The sequence below is a fragment of the Pseudophryne corroboree genome, chromosome 4 (assembly GCF_028390025.1).
Source record: "Pseudophryne corroboree isolate aPseCor3 chromosome 4, aPseCor3.hap2, whole genome shotgun sequence".
In the NCBI taxonomy this organism is placed as follows: domain Eukaryota; kingdom Metazoa; phylum Chordata; class Amphibia; order Anura; family Myobatrachidae; genus Pseudophryne; species Pseudophryne corroboree.
Window position 1 is genome coordinate 318,406,695 of NC_086447.1, and position 23,704 is coordinate 318,430,398.

A 23,704-nucleotide genomic window follows, 5' to 3' on the forward strand; every position below is an offset into this window, starting at 1 on the left:
CTCTTCACGTCCAGTGTTGGGAAGGTCAGGCATCGCAACCGACACAATTGGACTCTCCTTGTGGATTTGGGATTTCGAAGAATGCACAGTTCTTTGCGGTGCTTTTGCCAGCTTGAGTCTTTTCAGTTTTCTAGCGAGAGGCTGAGTGCTTCCATCCTCATGTGAAGCTGAACCACTAGCCATGAACATAGGCCAGGGCCTCAGCCGTTCCTTGCCACTCCGTGTGGTAAATGGCATATTGGCAAGTTTACGCTTCTCCTCCGACAATTTTATTTTAGGTTTTGGAGTCCTTTTTTTACTGATATTTGGTGTTTTGGATTTGACATGCTCTGTACTATGACATTGGGCATCGGCCTTGGCAGACGACGTTGCTGGCATTTCATCGTCTCGGCCATGACTAGTGGCAGCAGCTTCAGCACGAGGTGGAAGTGGATCTTGATCTTTCCCTAATTTTGGAACCTCAACATTTTTGTTCTCCATATTTTAATAGGCACAACTAAAAGGCACCTCAGGTAAACAATGGAGATGGATGGATACTAGTATACAATTATGGATGGACTGCCGAGTGCCGACACAGAGGTAGCTACAGCCGTGAACTACCGTACTGTGTCTGCTGCTAATATAGACTGGTTGATAATGAGATGTAGTATGTATAAAGAAGAAAGAAAAAAAAAACCACGGGTAGGTGGTATACAATTATGGATGGACTGCCGAGTGCCGACACAGAGGTAGCTACAGCCGTGGACTACCGTACTGTACTGTGTCTGCTGCTAATATAGACTGGTTGATAATGAGATGTAGTATGTATAAAGAAGAAAGAAAAAAAACCCACAGGTAGGTGGTATACAATTATGGATGGACTGCCGAGTGCCGACACAGAGGTAGCTACAGCCGTGGACTACCGTACTGTGTCTGCTGCTAATATAGACTGGTTGATAATGAGATGCAGTATGTATAAAGAAGAAAGAAAAAAAAAAACACGGGTAGGTGGTATACAATTATGGATGGACTGCCAAGTGCCGACACAGAGGTAGCTACAGCCGTGGACTACCGTACTGTACTGTGTCTGCTGCTAATATAGACTGGTTGATAATGAGATGTAGTATGTATAAAGAAGAAAGAAAAAAAAAACCACGGGTAGGTGGTATACAATTATGGATGGACTGCCGAGTGCCGACACAGAGGTAGCTACAGACGTGAACTACCGTACTGTGTCTGCTGCTAATATAGACTGGATGATAAATAATGATATAAAAAATATATATATATCACTACTGCAGCCGGACAGGTATATATTATATAATGACGGACCTGCTGGACGCTGTCTGTCAGCAGAATGAGTTTTTTATAGAATAAAAAAACACCACACAAGTCACACGACGAGTGTTTAACTTTTTCGGGCAGACAATCACAATATACTGGTGGTCAGTGTGGTCAGGTCACTGGTCAGTCACACTGGCAGTGGCACTCTGGCAGCAAAAGTGTGCACTGTTTAATATGTACTCCTGGCTCCTGCTATAACCTATAACTGCTCCCCAGTCTCCCCAACAATTAAGCTGTGTGAGCACAGTCAGATATTATACATAGATGATGCAGCACACTGGGCTGAGCACAGATATGGTATGTGACTGAGTCACTGTGTATCGTTTTTTTCAGGCAGAGAATGGATTATATTAAATAATAATAAAACTGCACTGGTGGTCTCACTGGTCAGTCACTAGTATAACTAACTAACTACTATCAGCAAAATTCTGCACTCTCTGAGTACTCCTCCTAAGCTCCAGTAAATGAAGTGTCTCACTCTCACTCTCCTATCTATTTCTAAACGGAGAGGACGCCAGCCACGTCCTCTCCCTATCAATCTCAATGCACGTGTGAAAATGGCGGCGACGCGCGGCTCCTTATATAGAATCCGAGTCTCGCGATAGAATCCGAGCCTCGCGAGAATCCGACAGCGTGATGATGATGTTCGGGCGCGCTCGGGTTAACCGAGCAAGGCGGGAAGATCCGAGTCGCTCGGACCCGTGTAAAAAAAACTGAAGTTCGGGCGGGTTCGGATTCCGAGGAACCGAACCCGCTCATCTCTAGTTTCTAGTCAAAATTACAGAATAGAGGCATATGTAGATCTACAGAACTATAGTATATAGATATTACTGTGGTGAGAATCCATATGTCCGCTGGTTAGTGACCATTAGTAATGCATCATATGTGTTAAACTAGGCACACACAGTAAATAAACATAAATACCAGCACCAATTGAGACAATATGGTTAGTTAATGCCCAATATACAGCAGAGAAATGGAGAAAGGATCAGGAATGTCAGGTGAACATTGAGCAGTGCTGTCTGTATAAATGGTGCACTCTGTCTCTCTAAGGCAACAAGCAACACCATTTGTTTGGTTTGAGACCAGATCACTGACCTGTGGTTGCCTAGGGTGAAGTTGCCCCTAAAATTTAATGTCTCTGAATATCACCAAGCTGACTGGTGTATACTATAAAATCATGTGATAACATGCATTGCAAAGCACATATAATCAGGGCCAGATTAAAATGGGGCAGATGAAGCTACAGCTCCAGGCCTCCACATAAAAATAGGCCCATCATCTTGATATATATTAAAATAGTTTTTGTAGTTTTCTCACAAAATTATAATTTTTTTTATGTTTATGTATTTAGGGAGACATTGGGGTAAGATACTGTTTAGAGTGTGCACGCCCACATGGCTCTGGCCACACCCACACTGCACTGGTTACAGCTCCTCTTCTTCTCTGAATAGAACATTTTCAGCTCCAGGCCCATGTGGTTCTTAATCTGGCCCTGCATGTAATGACTCAGGTTATGTAGTGATTATCTGTACCTCATTTATCATTTCTACACATCACTAGTAAAATGCATGGTTGTTGTAGAGGAGTTTGGAGAGAGCACAACAATGAACTTTCATTGTTTTCTTTGCTCATCCATTCCTTCATTAACATTGCTTCTGTAGCCAACAAGCTAAACATTGCTGATGTAGTGCCTTCATGAGTAAGTAATACTTGTTATGCATACCCATTCTGTAACATTTGCTATATTTAGTAAACCTTATACGCTGCTGCACTTTTTATAACATATTAGCAGCAGGTCCCCTTTAAAAAGTAAATAAATGCGGGGAATGTGTAGGGGAATGCATGTTGTTATACAGTACTAACATTCTCTGTTTAGTAAAAAAATAACCTATTTTCTCAGTTTTCAGAAATACATAGGCTTAGTGTATACATTAAGATTCCACTGAATGTTCTATTCTTTTTCTTGCAGCTTCAAGAAATATTTTTTGTGTAGGGATTACAAATGTATACAGCATGATAAAGTGCACCTTATCTTTATATGTGGCTGCACATATCTGAATACATTTCTCAGTCTGATTATTCCATACTCATTTTATTTTGCTGCCTTCAGCTGGCAGAAGGTAATCTTAACAGTATTTTTAAACCATGTTAAACCCACACTTGGTTAACTTTACACTATACTCTATTCTCTACAAGCTTGTGCATTACTTTTACATTGATAGAATGAAACGTTTGTCAACAAAGCTCAGAAAACTTGCCATACACTTTCAGTAATATGACAGGCGGTATATTATATATGAAAGATCACAGATTTTTCTGTTTAACATCTTCAAAGAAATACAGTACATTGTGGAATCAGAAGCACTTTCTGTACTCTATAGGGAACGTTTTAGAAGCTGGGTTTGTGTGCAGCGATACGCTTTCCCCCTACCTTGTCTCATCTGCACCATCTTTCCGGTGATATATTGGTAAATATGGAATATGCACTGAAAAGAGCACAGTGCCAGAGTCTTTTCTAGCTCCCATGTGAATATATCACCAGAAAGATGGTGCCGCCAGACAGGTATAGGCAGGGCCTAATTAAGGGTTCCAGCCACCCTAGGCTAACACAGCACTAATTCTGCCTGGATGTCACTGGTAACTGGAACTCAAACTCGGGTTGTCCTGACTGTAGCTTCCTCCAGTCAATAGCCTGGGCTCCCTTGTATGCCTTCACCTGTGAGGTACCCTGCTGTGGTATCACTGATGGGTCTTCAGGAGTTTGGATATCAGATGGATCTTTCACCTGTGTAGGTACGCATCCAACAACAGATGGCCTCCCCTCCACAGTCAGTAACAGTCGGTCCGCACCTGCTTAGTTGAACCGCGGTCCGCTGCGCTGGTTAGAGAGCCGCCGATCTTCTCCTGTTCAGGGCCGCTGCAAAGGCTCTGGGACCGTGGGCGGGGAACGATGCGTGATGTCATAACACACATGAGGTCCACACCTGCTGCGCCCCCTCAGGACCCAGCGCTCCAAGCTGCAGCCTGATCAGCCTATTGGTTGATCAGGCCCTGTGTATAGGGAGGAGTGTGCCAAATGGGTAGCAAGCAAGAAGCAAAAGTGGTCATCTTGGGTGCCTGGTGTGTGTGCTCAGCCTCCTGGTCCCTTGTACATCTTGTACCCTGCACCCAATATAGATATGCCACTGCCTACAAATTGTTTTTTACAAACTGCTAATATTTAGCATGATGGGCAATATTGTGTAACTCATATACTGCAGGGTCACATTGAAACTTTGAAAAGGCCACATCTTACCTTTAATCTTAGTAGAAAATTCATACTTACCGACTTTTCTATGTCCCCTCTGGGAGATACTGGATCCATGGCTGTTTTCTCTGTTAACCTCTATGGACTAGGAGGAAAGGTCTGCAATGTTGGCAGCTGCGAGATGCCAGAAAACAGTACCTCAGGGGCATTGCCGCTTGGTGAATGCCCCCTAAAAATGCTAAAGAAGAGTTATTTGACAAATATAAAGGCACAAGGCCATAGGTTGAGTGCCTTAATACAGATCATGGATCTCTGTATGGAACAGTGCAATATACTGCATGTTATGCATTCTAATACTAAAATTGTATTCTAAAAATGTAAATACATGAAGTAATTAAACAAGACTGTGAGGAAAAAGTGTGGGAAGTTTACTGTATGTACTAACATAGTAGGTCATTCAGATCAGGGCTGCGTTTTTTGCTGTCCTGCGATAATCGCTGCCTACAGTGGAAGTGTATTTTCGCCGTGCAAGTATGCAATGCTTTGTGTAGTCCAAGCTGCTAAAATCCTGTGTGTGCAGACCAGGACTTATTCTTCCAGTGCAATAGAATCAGGCTGATCGGGGCCGGAGCTGACGTCAGACATCCTCCCTGAAAACGCTTGGGCACGCCTGCGTTTTCCCGAACACTCCCAATAAACGGTCAGTTACCACCCACGAATGTCTTCCTCCTGTTAATCACCTTGCGAACGGCCCTGCGAACGTGTTTTTCGCACCATCCCGTCGCTGACCGTCGATACCCATTGCTGTTGTTTGACGCATTTGTGTGCTTTGTGGTGCATACGCATGCGCTGTTATGACCTGATCGCCCGCTGTGCAAAAATGCACAGCAGCGATCAGATCTGAATGACCCCCCTAGTTATAAGCTGTCCCAACTTTCCAGGGATAGTCCTTAATGATTTGTTTTACCATATAACCAGCTGCATAATAAGATGCCTCTGTTTCTGCTGATGGAATGCAATTCTTCCAAAGCAATCTTATAGTGTAAGCATAATAAATGATTATGTATTAAAGAGAAGTATTTAACATAAAAAACATGTTATAATTAGTTTATTTTATTATTTTACTATAATAGAATATATAAACTTAACTTATGTATCATATAACCTCAAGTGATTACAATGTTAATTTAGTACTATGAATTAATTGCAATAAAAGGGTTTCTTCCACAGAGAAAAGAGCACTGCAATACACATGCTAATAGAGCCTTTCCAGGCACTTCTTTCTTACTTTACACCCATTATTATTCAGCCAGCGTTGAGGCTGCTTTGTGGAAAGAGCACATGAAAAGTCTCTATTGAAAAGTGTGTGCAACACAATGGAGGAAACTATGTGTAGAAGAAACAGACAAGTAAAACTGTGAGGCTTCAGTTAATTGTTGAACTTCCTAAAATAATGTTTTCATCACAAGATATCTTACAACCTTTACAGTGGGTGGCATTATTTTGTACTTACTGTACTTAAATGTGGTGATTATAATTCAAAAAGACCTTTTTTTCCTATAGTGCAGTGGATCACACACAGAGCACATTATTAGCAACAGTTTGATATGAACCGGTATCAGCAGTGGAATTTCTTTTACAGATAATTATAAAGAATCATATATTTATTAACTTGAAAGTAGAATGTGAGAGAAGTTTTGGTTTTGTAAGTTCTATCCCCAGTTGTAGGAAACATCTAGCATGCAGTAATGTTGTAGATCGATCTACACAGAACCAGGGGAACATCTGGATCTTCTCCAGCACATAATGGGTCTTCTCCAGTGCATAATAATACAGTGCCAGTTAAAGGCAGAATATGACACAAACAGTCCTATAACAACAATTACTTGGGAGAATGTACAGAGATGCAGCTCTCCATTCTATCACAAATGTCACCACTGCAGCCAGAGGTGCTTTAAGAGAGTAGGGGGCCTGTGAGCAGGCTACAATCGGGCCCCCTCCTTTCCAGTGGTGCAGTAATTGTGAGCCTACTACGCTTGTGCAGGTTCCGGGAATATGGTGCTCGCGCAGTGCTCCCGCTGTCATCTCTATTATGCATGCACGAATGGCCGCGGCGGTCACTTTTCCAGTGATATTTGCAGCTCTGCAGTCAGCGCTGGGCCAATGAAGCGGTAGGTATAATTAAAATGGTGCAGGGTGTACAGTGTGTGGGCCCCCCTGCACCCAGGGGCCCATGTGCACTGCACATCTTGCACCCATTATAGACACGCCAGTGACTGCATCCTTTATTGTAATAATAGTACCCTATGAGCCTAATTAATAACAAATATGCATTATTGTGCAGCAGTCATAAGAAGATATCATTTATGGTAGTTTTATGTCCTTTTTGATGATAATGATGACTATATACCTGATTGTGACCTCCCAGCCTCTTGTCAAGTCACAACCAGGTATCAGAGTATTTAGGATTATATATGGACAGTACATTCCTTTATGTAAAACTGTAATGTCTCTACTCATCCTCATGTATCTGACTGAAATTCTATCCTTTGTTTTTAGCTTGCCAAATTTCGATAAGTATACAGGGCAGGAACATCTAAAGTACTGTGACCTACTGATACTCATAATGTAACTCATATGATAATTTCATATTCTTACCTGTGAAGGTGCTAGCCTATTCTACTCCTCTATGGTAACAGCCTTAGCACATAGAGCAGCCCAGCCTTACTCTCCTAAACTGAGAACAGCAAAAGATGGTGCCCTCTGCTCGATATAAGCTAAGAACATACTTGCCTACCTGACCCTCACCATGAGGGAGAAAATGCTCTGTTCCTGGACTTTCCTGGTAATGTATGATTGCCATCACCTGTGGTGAGCTAGTTAATGGATAAGAAAGTAATTTCACCACAGGTGATGGCAATCATACATTACCAGGAAAGTCCAGGAACAGAACATTTTCTCCCTCATGGAGAGGGTCAGGTAGGCAAGTATGGCTAAGAATTGGGGGTTGGGTACAGGTACAGCACTTAAGATGAAGCTGCCTAGGGCACCTAAGCTGGCCCTGTTACCTTACCACAGGATATAATTGTCAGGCATTATTATTATTATTATTATTATATTGTGTGAGTATTTTAACTCTAATACTAGAAAAACTATGAAGCATTGCATTATATTTGGATACAGCTGGGTGTAAAATGAAGTTGATATATTTCCATTGCCAGATATGAAATGTTCAAATTTTTAGCGCAGACAGACTGGCCAATACAATTTCATAAATTTGCATTAGAATGCAGTTCTCACTATCTGTTGTTATTATCTGGTTTTTGTGAGATTACAACATACACATGTAAAAAATATTCAGTGAACATGTAACATTGGAGATTTTAGCACATTGAAGTCCATTTGGACTGCACAGAGCATAACATACTTACACCCAGCATCCCACCAGCAAAGCTTCCCTATACATTATTCTCAGATGTGGCAATTATGTTTACATTTAAATTATGCTGTTACCTGAAAAGTTTGGAGTTTTATAGTTATGTACCTATGGCTACAGTAAATCTCATATTTAGGCGTCATTACACTCATGTGTTAACATGCATTGCTACTCTATATCAGCATTGATTAACTATGATTTTCAAAACTAAAAGTATGGGAAAAAAACATGTTTTAATGACCATTTACTCTTTTTTTTTTCTAAAGATGATGGGAAATTAAAATCCTAGAAACAAAAGCTATTGATATAGCAGTAACATAATACCACATTAACAAAGAAATGAGCAACAGAATTCTGGAGGAAAACCATCGAGGTTTCAAGAATTGTTCTGTCTCCATGCCCATTAAATCATTTAGTGTTGAGACTGCCAGCTATGGTTCCAATTAGTGCCAATTGTGATGTTGATTTTTCATCGTGTGGACACCTGCCCACTTAAATTGGACTGAGACCACCAACTCATATTACATAGGCAACTTAATGGCTATCAAAAAGATTTTACTCGAACAATGGATTAATCAAGGGAAGTTTTGATAGGCAGTGGTTTCACACACTTTATGCAAAATTGTAAATCTCTGAATGTGTAATGCAGTATTGGGCATGTGGAGTGGTGCTCCCAATTCATAAATATTTTGGTGATTTTACATACATATATATATTTATATATATATCTCAATCTGTTGAGATATATATATATAGGTTTCTGTGGTGGCCCTCGGATAAATATAGGCAGACCTGACTGCTCACGATTCCAAGCTTTATTGCCTCATCTTCCTAATGACGAGGCAATAAAGCTTCAAAACGTTAATTGAATCGTGAGCAGTCTGGTCTGCCTTTATTTATCCGAGAGCCGTCGCTGAAAATGTACATATGTATAGGACCCCCAGCCTGGGGATATCCAGGATGGCACTGGGACTTTTTATGCCGCTGGACGCTGATATATATATATATATATATATATATATATATCAAGGTAAGGAGGCTGTGTCAGCTGCAGTAGACAGATGCAATTTCTCTTACTGCGGCCCCAATAGGGACACCCTCGCCAGACCAGAGTCTGTGGTGCAGATAGCTTTCTATTTTTATTTGCCACAAAGGTACAACAAAACATAAACATAAATCCTAGCCAATCTGGGCACTAACTATACACAAGCTTTTCCTATCTGTGTGAGAAGGACCTACTGTTCACCCGACCAGCTCGCACTCACTTCAGGCAGTAATGGTGTCTCTCTCTGCAGGCCAACAGCTTGCTTCCCAGGCAATAAGCAATTTCTTGCCCAGCCTGACAGGCTTTTATTACACCAGTGCCATGGTTAGCGCTAATCAGCCTTCTCTAATTAAGTCGTCTTTGCAGAAACAGGCCTTTTCATGGGGTTTTAAACTCATAGGACAGAATATCATGGCCATATATACCTGCCCTCAAATACAATTCCACTACCTTTATCACTATATATATATATATATATATATATATTGGGGGATCAGTATGAAATACCTACAATCAAAATCCCGACGGTCAAAATACCGACAACAATTGACCAATGGTCAAAATACCGACAATGTCAAAATACCGACATTTAAAATGTCGACACAGTCAAAAAAGACATTTAAAATGTTGGCAGGAGAAAAAGTCGACATGAGTTTTTTATTGTTTTTTTTGGCTGTGTATGTCAACATAGGTCGACATGGACACTGTACAAGTGTTCCGCGTCCCAACACATAACTCGCTGTACTCGCCATGCCATGCTGCGCTTGGCACACTATTATATCTCCCCCCTCCAGGTCCACTGGGATGGTAAAGTATGAGCAAGGCACTATTTTGAACTTGTCTGTATTTTAACCACTTAACTGAAGATATATTTTGCCGAAAACTGCTCCGAAATTGTCAGGTTTTTTTATGAGTGAATTAGGTGAAGAACATGAATTTAACCCTATCCCAATTGATTTTAGTTAAAAAAAAGGAAAAAAATATTTATTTTTTATTTTTTTAAATATTTTTTCTTCTACAAACATCGAAACATCGATCGGGAACATAGCGACCATCGGAAAATCGGGATCATCGTGACCATCGCGGCTTTCATTTTGAAAGCCGGGACAGCCTGCAGGTATACAGGGAGGGTCTGGGGGTGGCTTGGTAGGGTTCATTTACACTCAAGCGTATTAAGATTTGTGTTAACAACTGCCTTTATTTTGTATTGACACAAATATTGGATGGTGAAATGGTTAACATTACTGTCTTACAGCACTGAGGTCATGGGTTTCATTCCCGCCATGGCCCTAACTGTGCAGAGTTTGTGTATTCTCCCCGTACTTGCGAGGGTTTCCTACAGGTACTCCAGTTTCTTCCCACTATCCAAAAATATACTGGTAGGTTAATTGGCTTCCAAAAAAAATTAACCCTAGCGTGAATGTGTGTACATGTGGTAGGGAATATAGATTGTAAGCTCCACTGGGGCAGGGACTGATGTGAATGGCCATATATTCTCTGTAAAGCGCTGTGGAATATGTGTGCGCTATATAAATAACTGGTAACAAATAAATAAATAAATATCTATCCGTGTAAAAAGGTTTTCAATTGTTGTATGTGCAATTTTAGCTTAAATACAGTAGTATCAAATGAATAAGAAGTTTTTAAATTGAGCTGTTATTGTACTATTGCTGAACTCAGGTGTTTATTTTCTATGTTAAAATAATTTGGTCAATACCCCATCAGCACTAGGGCCCTAATTCAGACTGAATCGCTGCCGCAGTTTGAAGCCCTTGCTGGAGTGTGCATGCGCAGTGGGCGCACTGTCCGTGCGCACCCGGGAGCCCAGTGAGATGCTATCAGCATCTCAGGGCTGCGATCACCTCTGCCTGAATGACAGGAAGAGGCGGTCGCAGGGGAGGAGGGTGCATGCCAACGTTGGAACGCCATTGGCGGCAGTGGCGGAACTAGCAAGCGGTGGGCCCAGGTGCGACAAAATGCTTTGGCCCCACCCCCTCATCCCATCCAAGTCCACCCCCTCACCCCTGGAGAGGATCTGGTGAGAGGGACCAGCTCAGGGCCAGAAAAATGGATACCTAGCAACATTGCCGTAACTAGACATTTTAGTGCTGTGTGCAAGAAACGGCATCGGAGCCCCCCTCTCCATGTAAAACAGGGGCAGTGCGTGCCGTAAGTGCGCGCAAAATATATAGAGGCGTGGCGTCGTGGGGAAGGGGTGTGGCCACAAAATAATACCACAAACAAAAGAATGTAAAGATGGCGCTTTAGTTCAAAGGTGCTGCAGTCCACCAGCCGGGATGGTCAACTGAATCCCAAAAAGTCACAGTTTGTACAGTCAAATTTTGCTGTGGTGCGCTCCCTGGGTTACTAGGGCAATATTCGATCTTCAGAAGAATAGTATTAGGCTCTGATGAGGATATTCTTAGTTCGGCAAAGATTCCCCACTCCAATTCACATGGTTTTACCCAAAAGATGAGAGAGAGAGCAATATAGTGAAGTATAGTCAGACTCAATTCTGCTTACATAAATTATTCAAACAAATGGAATCCCCCCTGAATTGGTGGACCCACGTACCAGATTCTGTGGGGTGTCAGTAGTGCCCACCCAAATACACCTGTAGTATTGCTTCCACTGCTTTCTAGTAGATCTCCTCCGAGATTCTTCACCAATTCACCTATCCATTTAGAGTTATATCCCCAAAAATAGGAAGAGAACAGCAGTATATAGTGAAGTACTATTTGTTCTGATGTGCAAATGATAATTTTTATTAAAGTGCAACAGAAGGTCTTTTTTTAAAACATATAACGTCCAAGTGCAAATTTGCAAGAGTAAATAAATAGTTAAAATATGCAATATACCACAGATTAGTGGACCTACGTACCAGATTTGTTGGGGTGTATCAAGTGTCCACCCAAAAACGCCTTAAATATTGCTCCCCGGGGTTTGCAGCAACAGTCAGCGAATTCCCTCTGGATACTGTAGGTACCTCCAACCAGTCACCAACGCGTTTCTGCCCTTTAAGGGCCTTTGTCAAGGTGTTTTAAAAAAAAGACCTTCTGTTGCACTTTATGCCCTTATAAGATCACCAGGGTTATCAATCCGGTGGCATTTCAGTTAGATCTGCCCCGTTCATTGGGTATCAATAAAACATTTCATTGTTCCCTTTTAAAACTGGCGGTTAGTAATCCTTCTTCCAGTGGAAGACCTTCTCCTCTTCTGATACGGGGTCAGAGGGAGTTTGTGGTTGAAAGGGTTCTTGACTCCAAGATGGTTCGGGGTCGGCTGTCATTTTTGGTGCACTGGAAGGGGTATGGCCCGGAGGAGCGGTCGTGGGTGCGCAGTTGTGATCTTCATGCCCCCAGACTGATACGCTCTTTCTTCTCGCAGTTCCCCGATAAACCCGGTGGTAGGGGTTCTTTGACCCCTCGTCAGAGGGGGGGGTACTGTTAGGATCTCCTGCTCTGTGCTGCCACGTCGCCATGGCAACCGGGAGGCAAGTGTTAGCAAAGTAACCTGAGCACAGCTGATACTCCGGTCCGGGTTTTTACTGTGTAGTGGTTACAGGCTCTGTGCACGGCAGGGAATCCGGCGCTGGTTTTGTGCTCTCAGTCTGTGAGGTCTGAGTGGGGCGTGGACAGCACCTGCTATATAAACCATCCTCTCAGGCTAGGCAAATGCTGCTGAATCTTTGTTTGTTAGTCAGTTCCAGAGAGTTAGCTAGTACTGTGTGACTTTGCATTTACTTGTTGCTTACTGCGAATAGGCCTTGGGATTCGGTACTTCATTCTGCCAATCCGGACCTAGCAGTAAGACTGGAGTCAGTTGTTTGACCTGCTGGGGTTCTTTTGTTATTCTGTGAACCCAGCAGGTTTGCGGCTGTACTCTCAGACCTGCTTGCTTAATCCTCCCTCACTGTGCAGGGCGTCCAGGTGTCAGTTTAGTGGCAGTAAGCTGAACCTGTGCCCTGCAAGTGGGGGTTAGGATTGTGGATACTCTCCTTGTGTCTATATTTCTATCTCTGACCAAGGAGTTTATTCCCACACCCGTTGGTAACCCTTTGGGGTTTTTTCTGTTGCTCTTAGCAACATCATTTCAGGTGCTCCACATGTTAAATCACTACACATCGCTTCATTGTCCGCTCTATTCCATCTGAGCATTCCTGATACTAGGGAGACACCCAATTCCTGAGCCTTTGGGCTTCTCCATTCACTTTGTGTTTATTAGTTATTCCATCACCTCCTGTGTATGTTATGTTATACTGTCTGTGAGTTCGTTTGCTTCGCTTCCCTCTCTGTTCATACACCGGTATACTCCTGTTAGCACTGGTGTGCGTAACATATTCAGCAGCCTTACTCCTGTTGAAATTTTGTGGGAATATGGAGCATACCCCTCAAAATACTTTGCAACAGGTGGTCGATCAGGTGCAGGTCCTGACTCGACAATTTAATGAGATGTCCATTAAAATGAACACCCCGCAGGCCGCTAGCGGAGCTCCCGCAGCAGCAGCGGCAAGTTCAGGGGTTAAGGAGCCGAAAGTAAATCTCCCGGATCGTTTTTCTGGAGATCGCTCGCAGTTCTTTTGTTTCAAGGAGAGCTGTAAGCTATATTTCAGACTTAGGCCCCAGTCTTCTGGGTCGGAGATTCAGCGGGTGGGCATGGTGATTTCCTTGCTACAAGGAGACCCACAGGTCTGGGCATATGGGTTACAGCCTGACTGTCCGTCGCTTAAAAGTGTTGATGCTTTTTTTACGGCACTGGGCATTTTGTATGATAACCCTGACAAGATGGCTTCAGCCGAGGCTCAGATTACGGTTCTTAAGCAACGGCGACGGCCAGCTGAGGTTTATAGTACAGAGTTTCGGAGGTTGGCTCATGATACCCAGTGGAATGACCCAGCCCTGAGAAACCAGTACCGAAGGGGCCTTTCTGACAAGATAAAGGACCAACTGGTACAATATCCCTCGCCTGATAGCTTAGATCAGCTCATGCAGTTATCCATCCGGGTGGATAGACGGCTGAGAGAGCGTAGGCTTGAAAGGGAGACCGCAGTTTCCTTTTTTCCCAAGGGAACCTCAGACTCTGAGGAATATTCCGAGGAGCCTATGCAGATTGGGGCTACCCGCCTCTCCTCGCGTGAGAAGACGCGGAGGAGACAGCAGGGTTTGTGTTTGTACTGTGGGAATAAAGGTCATGTTGTAGTATCATGCCCAGAAAAACCAGAAAACTTCAGGGCCTGAGGGCGATGGGAAATATCCTGTCAGGCCAGAAATCAGAATTTCCTAAAAAGACTTTTCTCATTCCGGTGACTTTGGAGATCCTCGGTCAAACTGTCAAGACTGAGGCCTTTGTTGACAGTGGGGTCGATGGGGTTTTCATGGACCGTCAATTTGCCCTGGAACACTCTGTTCCCTCAGTACCTTTGGCATCAGAGATTGAGATCTGTGGGTTAAACGGGGAACCATTGTCCCAGGGTAAAATTACCTCCTGCACCAGCCAAATTCCTTTGTTTATTGGAGCCACACACTCTGAAAAATTGTCTTTTTATATGACTGTCTGTTCTTTTGCCCCATTGGTTTTGGGGTTACCCTGGTTAAGGGCCCATAACCCTCAATTTGACTGGGTCTCTGGGGAGATTCTTAGTTGGGGTAGTGATTGTTTCAGGAGTTGCTTGAGCCTTCCAGTCAGGCTCTCGCAGCTAAGTTTGCCAGGATTGCCAGGATGTTATGCAGATTTTGCGGATGTGTTCTCCAAAAAAGTTGCGGAGGTACTACCTCCCCATCGCCCCTATGACTGTGCCATTGATTTGTTGCCGGATGCTAAGCTTCCCAAGAGCAGGTTGTACTCCCTGTCACGTCCTGAGACTCAGGCTATGGCAGAGTACATTCAGGAGAACTTGGCTAAGGGATTTATCAGACCCTCACAGTCCCCAGTTGGGTCGGGGTTCTTTTTCGTGGGTAAAAAGGACGGTTCGTTGCGACCCTGCATCGACTTCAGGGAATTGAACCGTATCACGATTAAAAACTCGTACCCACTGCCTCTCATTTCGGTTTTGTTTGACCAGCTTCGTACTGCCACCATTTTTTCTAAGATTGACCTACGCGGTGCTTACAATCTAATCCGAATAAGAGAGGGGAATGAATGGAAGACTGCCTTTAATACCCACTCAGGGCATTATGAATATTTGGTGATGCCTTTTGGGCTCTCTAATGCCCCGGCAGTCTTACAGGAATTCATGAACGATGTGCTCAGGGATTATTTGGATAGATTCTTAGTTGTTTATCTAGATGACATCCTAATCTTCTCTCATTCCCTGGAGGAACATCGGAAGCATGTACGCTTAGTCCTCCAGAAACTCAGAGACCACCAGCTTGGGGCGAAGCTGGAGAAGAGCGAGTTTGAAGTCCAGCAAATCGCATTTCTAGGGTATATTGTCTACTCAGAAGGTTTCCAAATGGAGGGTTCTAAGGTACAGGCAGTCCTGGATTGGGTGTAGCCCACTAGTTTGAAGGCGCTTCAGCGTTTTCTGGGCTTTCCGAATTTTTATAGACGGTTTATCGCTGGATTTTCGTCTATAGTGGCCCCCTTGGTGGCACTCACTAAGAAAGGGGTGGATGTTGCTCACTGGTCTTGTGAGGCCAAAGCGGCCTTTGCCCGTCTCAAAAGGGCATTTGTCTCGGCCAAGGTGCTGCGACACCCAGATCCAGAGCGTCCTTTTGTGGTAGAAGTGGATGCCTCTGAGATAGGTATTGGGGCAGTGCTCTCTCGCCTTCATCCCTGTGCTTACTTTTCCCGTAAATTTTCGTCGGCCGAGATGAATTATGATGTGGGTAACCGGGAATTGTTGGTTATAAAGGATGCACTCGGGGAGTGGAGACACTGGCTTGAGGGGGCTAAGTTTGTGGTCTCAATTCTCACTGACCATAAGAATCTGGCATATTTAGAGTCAGCGAAGCGGCTTAATGCCAGGCAGGCACGATGGGCTTTGTTTTTTGCTCGCTTTAATTTTTTGATAACATATCGCCCTGGGTCAAAAAACATCAAGGCTGATGCGCTCTCGCGGAGTTTTGCTCCAGTTCAAGAGACCATCGAGGAGCCATTGCCCATTGTGTCCCCATCATGTATTAAAGTGGGCATTACCCAGGACCTCTTGTCATTAGTCCTTAGAGCACAGGAGCAGGCTCCTCCAGACCTTCTGGTAGGTCTCTTGTTTGTGCCTCCTAGGTTAAGACAGCGAGTGTTCCTGGAATTCCATGCCAAGAGGTCGGCAGGGCATCCGGGTATTGCCAGAACTCGGGAGTTGCTGTCTAGGGCGGTGTGGTGGCCCTCGGTGGCTAGGGATGTGGATCAGTGGGTTCAGGCATGTGACGTTTGTGCCCGAAATAAAACTCCTAGAGGGGTTCCTGTCGGCCCATTACATCCACTCTCTATTCCGTCTAAGCCATGGACCCACATTTCCATGGATTTTGTGGTGGACTTGCCCAAATCCTCGGGGATGACAGCCATTTGGGTTGTCGTTGACAGGTTTTCGAAGATGGCGCATTTCATTCCACTGGTTGGGTTGCCATAGGCCAGATGCCTGTCTGAGTTATTTATGCAGCATGTTGTGCGCCTCCACGGGTTGCCACTTGATGTGGTCTCTGACCGTGGATCCCAGTTTGTGGCCAAATTCTGGAGGGCATTTTGTTCTGATTTCCAGATTTCTGTGAGCTTGTCGTCAGGCTACCATCCACAGTCTAATGGGCAGACTGAGAGGGTGAACCAGTACTTGGAGCAGTTCCTCAGGTGTTATGTCTCCAAGTGTCATACTGACTGGGTTGCTCATCTGTCCATGGCGGAGTTTGCCTATAACAACGCGGCTCACTCTGCTACAGGGATCTCTCCCTTCCTTTGTGTGTATGGGCATCATCCTAAGGCCAATTCTTTTGACCCCCTGGATTCCACGTCTGGTGGTTCCTCTGTTGTTTCGGTCCTTAGGGGTATTTGGAGGAAAGTGAAGAAAGCCCTTGTGTCTGTGTCATTAGTGACCAAAAGGGTTTTTGATAAGCGGAGAAGACCCTGCAGCTTCAAATTAGGAGACTTCGTCTGGTTGTCCACCAAGAATTTGAAGTTGAGACAGCCATCTCATAAGTTTGGCCCCCGGTTCATCGGCCCTTATAAGATCACCAGGGTTATCAATCCGGTGGCATTTCAGTTAGATCTGCCCCGTTCATTGGGTATCAATAAAACATTTCATTGTTCCCTTTTAAAATTGGCGGTTAGTAATCCTTCTTCCAGTGGAAGACCTTCTCCTCTTCTGATACGGGGTCAGAGGGAGTTTGTGGTTGAAAGGGTTCTTGACTCCAAGATGGTTCGGGGTCGGCTGTCATTTTTGGTGCACTGGAAGGGGTATGGCCCGGAGGAGCGGTCGTGGGTGCGCTGTTGTGATCTTCATGCCCCCAGACTGATACGCTCTTTCTTCTCGCAGTTCCCCGATAAACCCGGTGGTAGGGGTTCTTTGACCCCTCATCAGAGGGGGGGGTACTGTTAGGATCTCCTGCTCTGTGCTGCCACGTCGCCATGGCAACCGGGAGGCAAGTGTTAGCAAAGTAACCTGAGCGCAGCTGATACTCCGGTCCGGGTTTTTACTGTGTAGTGGTTACAGGCTCTGTGCACGGCAGGGAATCCGGTGCTGGTTTTGTGCTCACAGTCTGTGAGGTCTGAGTGGGGCGTGGACAGCACCTGCTATATAAACCATCCTCTCAGGCTAGGCAAATGCTGCTGAATCTTTGTTTGTTAGTCAGTTCCAGAGAGTTAGCTAGTACTATGTGACTTTGCATTTACTTGTTGCTTACTGCGAATAGGCCTTGGGATTCGGTTCTTCATTCTGCCAATCCGGACCTAGCAGTAAGACTGGAGTCAGTTGTTTGACCTGCTGGGGTTCTTTTGTTATTCTGTGAACCCAGCAGGTTTGCGGCTGTACTCTCAGACCTGCTTGCTTAATCCTCCCTCACTGTGCAGGGCGTCCAGGTGTCAGTTTAGTGGCAGTAAGCTGAACCTGTGCCCTGCAAGTGGGGGTTAGGATTGTGGATACTCTCCTTGTGTCTATATTTCTATCTCTGACCAAGGAGTTTATTCCCACACCCGTTGGTAACCCTTTGGGGGGTTTTCTGTTGCTCTTAGCAACATCATTTCAGGTGCTCCACATGTTAAATCACTACACATCGCTTCATTGTCCGCTCTATTCCATCTGAGCATTCCTGATACTAGGGAGACACCCAATTCCTGAGCCTTTGGGCTTCTCCGTTCACTTTGTGTTTATTAGTTATTCCATCACCTCCTGTGTATGTTATGTTATACTGTCTTTGAGTTCGTTTGCTTCGCTTCCCTCTCTGTTCATACACCGGTATACTCCTGTTAGCACTGGTGTGCGTAACAGTCTGACTATACTTCACTATATTGCTCTTTCTCTCATCTTTTGGGTAAAACCATGTGAATTGGAGTGGGGAATCTTTGCCGAACTAAGAATATCCTCATCAGAGCCTAATACTATTCTTCTGAAGATCGAATATTGCCCTAGTAACCCAGGGAGCGCACCACAGCAAAATTTGACTGTACAAACAAAATAATACCAATTCATATAACGGTGCACAGTAGTCTCCATTACTCAAATGACGCCGCACAGTAGCACCACTACACCAGGTAGAGCCCTTTTTCACCTTACGGCAGACAGATTCTCCTTTTTACACATTACGGCAGACAGCATCCACCTTTTACACATTATGGCAGACAGCGTCCCCTTTTTACACATTACGGCAGACAGCGTCCCATTTTTACACATTACGGCAGACAGCGTACCCTTTTTACACATTACAGCAGACAGAGTCCCCTTTTTACACATTACGGCAGACAGCATCCCCTTTTTACACATAACGGCAGACAGAGTACCTTTTTTACACATTACGGCAGACAGCATCCCGTTTTTTACACATTACGGCAGACAGCGTCCCATTTTTACACATTACGTCAGACAGTGTCCCCTTTTTACACATTACGGCAGACAGCGTCCCCTTTTTACACATAACGGCAGACAGCGTCCCCTTTTTACATATTACGGCAGACAGCGTCCCCCTTTTTACACATTACGGCAGACAGCGTCCCCTTTTTACACATTGAGGCAGACAGCGTCCCCTTTTTACATATTACGGCAGACAGCGTCCCCCTTTTTACACATTACAGCAGACAGCTTCCCCTTTTTACACATTGAGGCAGACAGCGTCCCCTTTTTACACATTATGTCAGACAGTGTCCCCTTTTTACACATTACGGCAGACAGCGTCCCCATTTTACACATAACGGCAGACAGCGTCCCCTTTTTACATATTACGGCAGACAGCGTCCCCCTTTTTACACATTACGGCAGACAGCATCCCCTTTTTACACATTGAGGCAGACAGCGTCCCCTTTTTACACATAACGGCAGACAGCGTCCCCTTTTTACATATTACGGCAGACAGCGTCCCCCTTTTTACACATTACAGCAGACATCATCCCCTTTTTACACATTGAGGCAGACAGCGTCCCCTTTTTACACATTATGTCAGACAGTGTCCCCTTTTTACACATTACGGCAGACAGCGTCCCCATTTTACACATAACGGCAGACAGCGTCCCCTTTTTACATATTACGGCAGACAGCGTCCCCCTTTTTACACATTACGGCAAACAGCATCCCCTTTTTACACATTGAGGCAGACAGCGTCCCCTTTTTACACATAACGGCAGACAGCGTCCCCTTTTTACATATTACGGCAGACAGCGTCCCCCTTTTTACACATTACAGCAGACAGCGTCCCCCTTTTTTACATATTAAGTCAGATAGAAAGAAAGAAAGAAAGAAAGAAAGAAAGAAAGAAAGAAAAAAAGAAAAAAAGAAAGAAAGCTTCTTCTGGCAGAGATCCCGGGCAGGGGAGAAAGAGGAGGATGGAGGGGGAGGAGGGAGCTGCAGCAGCGCAATGTAATTGGTGGAGGCGCTGCTGCAGCTGCCCCTCTCCTTCACCATAGGCTGTCCTCCGCCGCTGTGAATGCTGGGATGCACTTCCCAGCATTCACAGCGGCGGAGGACAGCCTATGGTGAAGGAGAGGGACAGCAGCAGCAGCGCCTCCACCAAATACACAGCGCTGCTGCGGCTCCCTGCTCCACCTCCCTCCTCCTTCTTCCCCCGTGGCCGCTGTGCTCCTCTCCTTGGCGGGTGGCTGTGTGCTGCGGGCGGCGGTGGCCCGCAGCACACAGCGGCGTGGAATGAGTCAGTTTGACTCATTACATGCCACGCTGCTTTGAGCCCCTTGACAGTGGCGGGCCCCAGTGCAAGGCACAGCTTGCACTGGCGGTAGTTCCGCCACTGGTTGGCAGGGCTCGGTCTGGACAACGCAATGATGGTGAGATATTGCTGCAGTGTGGGAAATATTGCTTTATTTAATTGGTCCAGGCTTTAAGGATAAACATGTTTGGCATAAGTGATTTAGAGCGTAATTCAGACTGGATTGCTGCAACAGCAGCGATCGCAGTCTGAAGCCCTTTGCAGAGTGCGCACGCGGGGAGCCCAGTGAGATGCTAAAAGCATCTCAGGGCGGTGATCGTCTCTGCCTGACTGACAGGCGGTGGCGGGGCGGGAGGGGGTGTGTTAACAGCGTTAGAACGCCGTTGACAGGGCACGGTCCGGACAACGCAGGTGTGTCAAGACTGTTGGGGGGGTGGACCACGGTGATTGGGGGCGGACTAGCGGGATGGACTAGCCCTGTGCTGGGTGTCCCCCTGCTTGTCAGAGTAAATGATCGTAGATGTGCTAAATTTAGCACATCTAAGATCAGATCTGAATTAGGCCCCAAGTTATAAAGCTAAATCTGGAATTTTGACCACTAAAACAATTTGGGCTCCCCCTAAAAAAACATTTTCTACATCAATCACCGATAGGTCCATTTTGGCAAAGGACCCTTTTATGGGTCAGCAGCCCACCACTTACTATCATATAGGTCACTTAATTGCTAATTGCTTTATCAGAATACAGGAATGTGTGCAATATACGAGTTTAATTTTTGTAGTGTGTGTGTATGTACATATATATGTATACATACCTACCAACTGTCCCGATTTTCATGGGACAGTCCTGTTTTTTGGGGTCTGTCCTGCTGTCCCTCCCGCAGGCTGCAGTGTCCCACAGTGGGTGGGTGGGGGGGGGGGGGCAGTTGGGAGGCTCTGTCTCTCGCTGCTCAGCTCAGTTCAGAGCAGAGAAGTGGTGAATAGACGCTGTGTGCATGCGCACAGTATCTATTCCCGAGAGGCAGAGGGACTGGGGGCATGGCCAGCAGCTCACAGCTCACTATGTGCAGCATGGTTTCTGTGCTTGCTCTGGCTGTCCTAAATAAAATAGTTGAATTCATGAATCTATAACATCCTTACCACTGTAATGAAACATACTGCTAACATACCTTCCTGGCCAGAGCCGGCCCTAACCAATATGATGCCCTAGGCAAGATTTTGGCTGGTGCCCCCTAGCACCGCCGCTGGTTCCAACTCTGACCTTGCACCTCTTTCCCAGCACCACCAACCCTCATCCATAGCAGTCCTTATTTTGGTGTATGTACCCCTATATTTTAAATAGGAACAGTTCGCACATTTGGCGCACAGCCCAAAAAGGGGTGTTTTTTTTGCTGGCAAGGAGCATGGCCATAGAATAATAACCCCAATTCCAATTACGCCACACAGTACTGCAACTTTATTCACATTTGATCATGCGATAGTGTCCATTATTCATATTGCATCCCACAGTAGTATCACTTTACCTTATAAACGTTACTCCTCACAGTAGAGCCCCTTATTCACATTACATCACACTGAATTGCTCCTTATTCACATTAAACCACACCCTATTGCTCTTTATTCACATTAGACGACATAGTAGTGCCCTTTCTATACGCAATGCCACATAGTAGAGCACCTTATACACATAATGCCACACAGTAATGCCCCTTACACATATGAGACACATTATTAATGTCCTTATAAACATAATGTGCCTTACACATTATGACAACCTTTTATTAATGCCCTTTTAGACATAATGTCACTTACACATATGCTGCACATTATTAATGCCCTTATACACATACTGACACACATAGTGCCCCTTACACATATGTTGCACATTATTAATGCATTTTTACATGACACACATAATGCTTCTTAAACATATTCTGAACACTACTGCACAACCAACCCACTCACATGCACACAGCACTTACACTGCCACTAACACTGTGACCTCTGCCTCTGCTTGGATACAGAGGTGTCCTCATAAATCTTGCCTCAATGCTAACGTCAGGCACATTTTTTAATGAAAATGCATCTTATTTGCATTGCTATGTGGCTAGGATGCACAAGCAGATTCTGCTGATTAAAATGATATGCAGCATGCCTATATACTATATGAGACTGTGGCTGTATCTGCATATGAAATGCTACACACAGAATATAGGCATGCCGCATATCATTTTAATCAGCAGAAGCTGCTGATGCCCCTAGGCATATCAAATGCCCTAGGCAATTGCCTAGTTTGCCTATGCCTAGGGCCGGCTCTGTTCCTGGCCCTTGTGAGAAAATGTACGCTTAATAGTTACCACTGTGTTTGCTTTTTTTCTTCTTCAGTTCTCCAATATATTTACATTGTTCGAATCCCTGCATGATGTTCATAGGGGTGGTCTTCAGGTTGCCGACTGCCGGGATCCCGGCGCACAGTATACCGGCGCCGGAATCCCGACAGCCGGCATACCGACAGATTTTCTCCCTCGTGGGGGTCCACGACCCCCCTGGAGGGAGAATATATAGCGTGGCGCACGTAGCGCGCCACCGTGCCTGCAGCATGGCGTGCGCAGCGAGCCCGGCCGCCGGCATACCATACCACACCTGTTCATAGGTACAGTAGCATTAAAAAGATATGGAACTGATAATGTTGATTATGTTTGTATTTTGTCACTATTGAATACTATTTTTTGTATTTTCCTATTATGGATCACATCTTCAGGCATTGCTTATACCTTGGCTTACCATACCATCCCTTTAAATCTGGACACTAATGAATTACACAGGTTCTGTGGTTGCCTTACTGCAAACCTGATATTAATTAGCCACAGAACAAGGGATGTGCGCTGGCCCAAATCTTTGGTTTTGGGTTCTTGTTTTGGATCTGTATCTCCTACGTGTTTTGGATCTGTGTTTGTTTTGCCAAAACCTCCCTTACGAGTGTTGGATCTGTATTTGTTATGGATCTGTATTTAAAAAAATAAATAAATCATAAAAACAGCTAAAATCACAGAATTTGGGCCTGTTTTTGCTCCTATAGTATTATTAACCTCAATAACATTAATTTCCACTAATTTCCAGTCAATATTGGCCACATCAAAATATTGTTTTCAAACAGCATTGGATCTTGCAGGTTTTGAATTCCATATAAGGGAGCCGCATCCAGGACACGGCGCAATTGCACTCCCTTTTCCAAAATGTCTGCAATAAAGTGGAAATATGTTGAATTAGTACAAAAATTAGTTCTATATATTGGTAAAAAAAAACATTTACATGGTACTACATAACTTGCATAAAGCTGGATGAAGTGGAACC

The 23,704-nt window shown here is 44.7% G+C and overlaps 1 long non-coding RNA gene across 2 annotated transcripts in view; it reads right to left on the minus strand.

The window, feature by feature from the left end:
• LOC134909451 (uncharacterized) overlaps positions 1 to 23,704 on the minus strand; it is a 110,731-nt gene that overhangs the window by 16,123 nt on the left and 70,904 nt on the right. Inside the window, exon 1 of one of the 2 annotated variants that reach the window (XR_010175939.1) lies at positions 9,275 to 9,321. The exons of the other annotated variant lie outside the window; for it this stretch is intronic. This is a non-coding gene — a long non-coding RNA (uncharacterized LOC134909451). Of the gene's footprint in view, positions 1 to 9,274; positions 9,322 to 23,704 lie in introns of those variants that run through there. 2 annotated transcript variants of the gene reach the window in all.